Source organism: Ranitomeya variabilis, chromosome 5 (assembly GCF_051348905.1).
Source record: "Ranitomeya variabilis isolate aRanVar5 chromosome 5, aRanVar5.hap1, whole genome shotgun sequence".
Taxonomy (NCBI): domain Eukaryota; kingdom Metazoa; phylum Chordata; class Amphibia; order Anura; family Dendrobatidae; genus Ranitomeya; species Ranitomeya variabilis.
The window spans coordinates 476,652,346-476,659,885 of NC_135236.1; positions in this window are offsets into that span (position 1 = coordinate 476,652,346).

The following is a 7,540-nucleotide window of genomic DNA, read 5'->3' on the forward strand; positions in this document are numbered from 1 at the left end:
TCTAGATGTCACCAACTAGTAATGAGGTTCACTGAATATTTTCATAATGCGAGGTTCACGGGAAAGGCAGCGCAACATAAAGTCAGCCATGCATGCCAGACTGCTAACAGGCAAGATTTCCGTGTCCTCACCAAAAGGATGACTGATCATATTGTCCTCCTCCTCCTCCTCCCTGTCCTCAGGCCATCCACGATGAACAGACAGGTATGACAGTTGTGCTTGTAGTACTGTCTATTTCAGATGAAAGTAGCTCCTGTTCTTCTTCCTTCTCCTCTTTCTCATTGTCAACCAATCCACGTTGGGATGACATGAGGCTTGGCTGTGTGTAATTACCCTGTATGTTTCCTTGCTCCACGTCCTCGTCCTCCGCCTGCAATGTGTCTTCTTTCTTCAGAATGCAGAGAAGCAGGATGGTGACGCTAATTATGGTGTCATCGCTGCTCATCAACTTTGGTGGAGTCCTCAAAGTTTTGTAGGATGGTACATATGTCTGAGATCCATGTCCACTCCTGAGGTCTTATGTGTGGAGTCTGAACTGAATAATGATGGCCTTGTTGATGCTGGTAGTCAATAAATGCCCTCTTTTGGTCACAAATAATTTCCAACATATACAGTGTAGAGTTCGAACATGTGGGGACATCACACACCAGTTGGTGAGCCGGAAGCTGCAAATGCTGAAGCAAGGCAAGGGCGGCTGAAGCTGTATCTGACTTTCTAAAATTGGCACACAGGCAGCATACTTTCGAAAGCAGATCCAGCTGCTCCGGGTAGCTTTTGAGAAATCGTTGAACTACGAGGTTAAGCACATGGGTTAGGCATGGTACATGTGTGAGCTTACCTCTCCTCAGAGCCGCCACCAGGTTCCGGCCATTGTCACACACGGCCATGCCTGGCTGTAGGTTCAGCAGTGTCAGCCACAAATCTGACTGCTCTTTCAGAGCTGTCCACAAATCTTCAGCATTGTGCGGTTTGTGACCTAAGCAGATTAGCTTCAGCACAGCCTGTTTCCGCTTGGCGTAGGCAGTGCTGCAGTACCTCCAGCTTGTGACTGATGTGCTCATTTCAGAGATGGAGGCTGAAGAAGAGGAGGAGGTGCAGGAGCTGTAGACTGTGGGGGCAACCATGATTGATGTAGGGCCCTCAATCCTTGGCGTTGGGAGGACGTGTTCCATCTCAAGGTCCGACTGGGTCCCGGCTTCCACTATGTTAACCCAGTGTGCCGTCAGTGAGATGTACCATCCCTGCCCACAAGCACTTGTCCACGGCCACATGTTCAACGAGTTCCCAGATGTGCTCCTAAAACAGTGGAGCCCTCACACTCCCCAGAGGAGAGTGTTCCAGCAGCTAGTCCGTACGGCCCAAGCTCAAGAAACCTCTAGTAACAAGAAGATGTTAGGGAAAGTTCCAGCCACAACCTGGTTCTACCACCAGGGCAGACCGTGCTTACTCTGCCTGTCCAAGCTTGTACCCCCCTGGAAGGAGTCAAGATACAGATAGAGCCAGCTTGTATGGAGCAATTGCCTCCAGGGTTCCTCGTTGCACGGACATTAGCTACTGTGCACGACGGGACAGTCTCAGTGCGATGTGTAAATCTGGGAGAAGATAATCTCACACTCTCACCCCGGAGTGAATTTCCGCAAATTCTGGGCATGCCGCAGGAGCTGATACCACCAAAAAGTGTACAGTTGACTGTGAAACAGGGAGACCGTTGGACCTTAGCCGTAGATATGTCTTCAGCACCAGAACCTCAGCACTTGCAAGAGGGGAGACGCATTCTGGAGCAAATGCGGGCTGAATTAACAAAACTCACACCACAGAAGGTCGAGCAGGTAGAAGCTCTATTAGGGCGATATCAAGAAGTATATGCACGTCACGAAGACGATTTCGGCTGCTCTATGGTCATCACCCATTAGATACCAACTGGAAATGCCATGTCCATAAGAGAACAATACCGGCAAATCCCACCACAAATGTACTAAGAGGTGAAGGGGATGCTGACACAGATGTTGCAGAGTGGTGTTATTCGAGAGAGTCAGAGCCCGTGGGCTGCTCCCATTGTGCTGGTACGAAAGAAAGATGGAACTCTAAGTTTCTGTGTGGACTATCGCAAACTGAATGCCTTAACTGTGTGAGATTCATATCCCCTACTCAGGATTGAGGAATCATTGTCAGCACTGGGAAGCGCAAAATTCTTCTCATCCTTGGATCTAGCCAGTGGCTTTTGGCAAGTACCTATGTCTGAGCATGACCGAGCGAAAACTGCCTTTACTGTATACTGCCTATGGGCCTGTATGAATTCAACCAGATGCCATTTGGCCTGGCTAGTGCTCCTGATACATTCAAACTACTTATGCAGAGGTGTCTAGGTGACTTAAACTTTCAGGCCACCCTTATCTATCTGGATGATATCATCGTGTATGCCACCTTGTTTGAGGAACATCTGCAAAGACTGGAACAGGTGCTGAGCCGACTCAAGAGACATGGTTTAAAAGTGAAGCCTCAGAACTGTCATTTATTTTGCACCCAGATTGAGTATTTGGGACATGCCATCTCTGCAGAGGGGATGAGACCCTCACATGAGAAAATTTCTGCAGTACAAGATTGGCCTACCCCAAAGACCATGAAAGATGTATGGGCCTTCCAGGGGCTCACCGGGTGATTCGTAAAGAACTTTACTCGCATTGTGAACCCGTTACTAGAATTATTAAAAGGGGTGCCATCTGGTACAAAGAACAGGACTATCCCGAGGGGAGAACGTCAGGAGGAAGCGTTTTGAGCCTTGAAGGTGGCTTTGACTGAAGCGCCAGTATTAGCCTATGCAGACTTCTCCCAGCCATTTATTCTCCACACTGAAGGAAGCCTGCATGGACTTGGAGCTGTGTTGTCTCAAATCCAAGACAGAAAAGAGCGGGTAATCGCCTATGTGAGCTGGTCCTTGCACGACTTCGAACAGAATCCAGACAATTACAGTTCATTCAAACTGGATCTGTTGGCATTAGTGTGGGCCATGACTGAGAAGTTTGCGGAATACTTGTCTGGCTCTGAAGTCGTGGTACGCACCGATAATAACCCTTTGGCTCATCTGGAAAATGGGAAACTCTGGGCCCTGGAGCAGCGCTGGGTGGCTTGGATGGTGAAATTTCAATATAAAATCACCTACAAGAGGGGAGCTGAGAATACTCATGCTGATGCCTTATCCAGAGCGACGCACGAAAAGCCTGGGCCCAACCTTGATGAAGAGCTGGAGACTGAAGAGGTCCCTGAGTTCCAGGATTCTGCCAGGATGCTGCCAGCTACACAGTAACAGGTACAGGAAGTGACTAGGGAATGCATACTGGGACGGTCCCGTGATGAGTGGGTCTGGTTACAACAAGAAGATGGGGAACTCTTTCAAATGAGACAGTGGGTAACTCCGAAACAACTACTTAGTCAAAGAGAGCGAGACGCCCTGTCCCCAGGGACTCTGCAGATCCTTCGACAGTGGGAAAGGCTCCAATTAAGGAATGGACTATTGTACCAAAAGATTCAGTTACAACAGAAACTGGGTACCACCTGGCAGGGGGTGATCCCCGAGGCGCTGCTGCCTAAGGTGGCTATGGAAGCACATGAAAGAGGAGCTCACTTCAGTCAAGAGAAGACCTTCGAGTGGCTGCAAAAGCTAGTTTACCATCCTCGCCTGAAAGCCCCGGTGGAAGAGGCCTGTCAGCAATGTAGAAGCTGCGAATTAGCTAAGCCTCCAGAACAGAGAGCTCCCACATAGACCATCATGACTTCTGCTCCTCTAGAAGTATTGATGATAGATTATCTGAACATAGGCCTGGCCCACCAGGGAAATGAGCATTGTCTAGTGATGACGGACCACTTCACTAAGTTCGCCATTGTGACTCCGACACCTGACCAAACTGCTGAATCAGCAGCATAGACATAGAATTTTTCAGGGAACGGGTGATGTTGCTTGCGACTTGTGGCTGTAGCGCAGGCACATCTTTCTTAGAGAAGTAATGGTGCCAGGGCAACTGATATTGGGGTGACTGCAACGGTCATCAGCTTTCAGAAACCGTCTAAATCCATAAGGCTGAAAGGCTGCATTTCTGTGGCCAATGGATTGAAGTGGCCTTGCAATAGTCACAGAGATCACAGGCCATGAGTCATACAGAAACAAGTGCTGTGATCTTAAGGTACTTTCACACTTCCGTCTTTTGTTCACCGCCGCAATCCGTCGTTATGGGCAAAAAACGGATCCCGCAAAGGTGCTTGCAGGATGCGTTTTTTGCCCATAGACTTGTATAAGCGATGGATCGTGATGGATGGGCACACGTCGCATCCATCGTGCGACGGATGCGTCGTGTTTTGGCGGACACGACGCACAAAAAAGTTCAATGTAAATTTTTTTGTGCGACGTGTCCGCCATTTCCGACCGCACATGCACGGCCAGAACTCCGCCCCCTCCTCCCCGCTCATCACAATGGGCAGCGGATGCATTGTAAAACTGCATCTGCTGCCCACGTTGTGCTAAATTTAGCACAACGTCCGTCGGTATGTCGGGCTGACGGTTTGCGACGGCCCCGTACCAACGGAAATGTGAAAGTAGCCTTAGTAGAGAATAGTTCTCAGCTGGCCCCTATCGTCCAGACAATGGCACGTTTGGGCCATGAACCATCCGAGGAGGCCGCAGGCTGTTCACAATAATTAGTCCCCAGAAAAGTAATAGTGAGGGTATGGCTTATCCACATCCAGATTACAATACATGGAATATGCGGATATCACGATGTACGTTCACTGCTAACTCCACTATAACCCTACACTCCTCGCTGCCAACGACAATCCTGTTTGTAATCCAATAAATAAATGTAGGCCGATTGAATGCCAATCTGTCATGCCTCCCACATTCCCTTCTGGCTCTTCTCATACTTAGCTGTCCCGGCGCGCTGCTGCTTCTGCTGAGTTGTTTTCCGGCTCCCGGCGTGCGCATTCGTCTCTGCGTGCTCCCGGACTGTCCGCAGGGCCTGGTCTCCTCTCTTCTTCCCTCCTCGCTGGATCCTGGTTCTCGGCGCGGGCGCGTGCGCACTTCATCTTCCTGCTCTGGCGGCGCACGCGCACTCCCTCAGTCTGGTCTTTGCTCCCTCCGCTCCTCCCCTTCCTGATCTGGAGGTTCCTGACCCGGAAGTGCTGCGCTACTCCTGCTATATCAGGTAGCTTCTCCCCCTACTCTTTGCCTGTTTGTCATTTGTCCTCATTTGACCCAGGTCCCGCCATACCTTGCTCTGTCCTGTGCGTCTGCCATACCTAGCTCTGTCTTGTACGTCCTCCATACCTTGCTCTGTCCTGTGCGTCCGCCATACCTAGCTCTGTCTTGTGCATCCTCCATACCTTGCTCTGTCTTGTGTGTCCTCCATACCTTGCTCTGTCCTGTGCGTCCGCCATACCTAACTCTGTCTTGTGCGTCCGTCATACCCTGCCTGTTCTGTGTTACCGCCATACCCTGTCAGTCCTGTGTCTCCATTATAGCCAGTGCTGCGTCTTCTCTGCTCCTACTTTCTGTCCCCGAGTATCAACTTCCGCGGCAATAGTCTCCTTCGTGCCTGCCCCTAACGCTCCCTGTATTGGGGGTGGTCCACCTGGTTAGCTCACCCTTGGCAGGTTCGTTGTCGCGGTACTGTGGGTTCACTCTAGGAGTTTCGGAAGATCTGACACAATCTTCTTTTGAGGTACACACCATCAGGGTGTTCCATCCCCTCTCCCTCAGAGTAGCAGTCATATACCGATCCCCAGGCTCACCCACCAACTTCCTTGACCACTTTTATGCATTGCATCCACACTTCATGCCTTCAGAATTGACAAACCTTATCCTGGGAGGCTTCAACAGATCCACCTACATCCCAGCTTCTATCTCTAGCCAATTCTCATGGCCTCTCACAATTTTCAAACTCTGAGACACACAAAGACGGTAACACCCCCGATCTGGACTTTGTCCTGTTAAGTTCAACCTCATACCTAGATGACTCACCTATTACCCTTTGTCCCCCATGAAACTAGGAGTATAACCACAACTTAGACATTTTTAGGTGCTCCTTAAAAACACATGTGGTAAGGGTGGCCTATCACGTTCCCTAGTTAAAGCCCTTTTTATACTGTACATAAACAGTGTATTCTCTAATTATCTGAACATAATACACCATCAAACTCAACCGTACCCAAAAGGCTCATGCAACCTTTATCTACCCCACATTTACTCAAGATGGTTGTACCATCATTGTAAATAAGCAACTGTAATTGTTGTCACCCCACTTCATTGTTGATTGTAGGCTCTGAAGAACAGGGTTGTAATTATTTTTGGTTTAATTGTTTGATTATCTTAAACTTGGTAACTTTTGACTGTTTTATATGAACTGCTGACTCGTAAAGCTATGTGTAATGTGTTTGTGATATATAAATAATGTGTATTATTAGTAGATTGCAGATGGTGAAATTCAAACTGTTACCTGAGCCATGTGTAGGAGTGAAGAATCTTTTGTGTGAGCACAACTGCAGAAACGAGGGTTTGCTACTGTGCCGACACAGGGTGCAGTAGGGTGAATACGACAAGCTGCTGGACTGTGAGAGAGGTGAAGGTGAGGATGTTACAGTGGTTTGAGAAATATGGGGTGTGTTTGGTAGGTAAGATCAGTCAAAAACAGCAGGCATGTCCAATTCTGTAGCAGCTGACAGGCTATCAATCACCCCAACAGTAGGGGGTAAACAAGTGGAGGTTCTTTGGCCAGAGACCTGTGTGACAACACTTCCCACGGTGAGGGAGGAAGAATCAGAAGATGCGGTTGATGGGGTGGATGGTGGTTGGCAAGACCCACTAGTCTGCATTTTAGTACAATGACATTCCAGATTAGCCCATGTTGATCAGGCATGTGGCAGGTCATGCATGTAGTACTGAAATTATTTCATTTTTTTACTCTACTAGGTTGCTTTTAAAAAAGTTGACAGATAACATGATTTTTAAGATTTTTGCCAATATGAAGAAAAGACCCAAGCTAAGCAACTGCAGAACTGCGAACTCTGCTGTCCACTACCAGAGTTGGGCCTCAGGATGCATTGGTTGTTGGGATTGCATTACTCTGTGTGTACATACCCTCTTCATCTTCATCCTCTTCCTCCTCTGCTGAGCTAATCAGCTGCATGACTCTGGGTTTACAAGTGTGATCTACTACCTCATCATCATCCTCTCTGTTCTCCCACTCCTCACCCTGAGAGTCACCCTCCTCCTTTTCCTGCCTTGATAGTACAGTGCAGTCCGTGGGTGCCTCAAATATCTGAGTCTCATCACAAAGGGATCACCTTCACTCAATGGGGTTAACGTCTGTTGAAGAGGGTTTGGTTTATGTTCGGACAAAACTTCATCCGGCTATAGATCTAAGTCATAAAAATGCTGCCATCGGTGCAGATGATTCCCTCCTCTTGACTCTGTGAATGTTTAGATCAGACCTCTGATACCCATGGAATGGAATGTGTGAGTAGCTCTGCAGAATGGTCCATCTGTGGTTCCCAA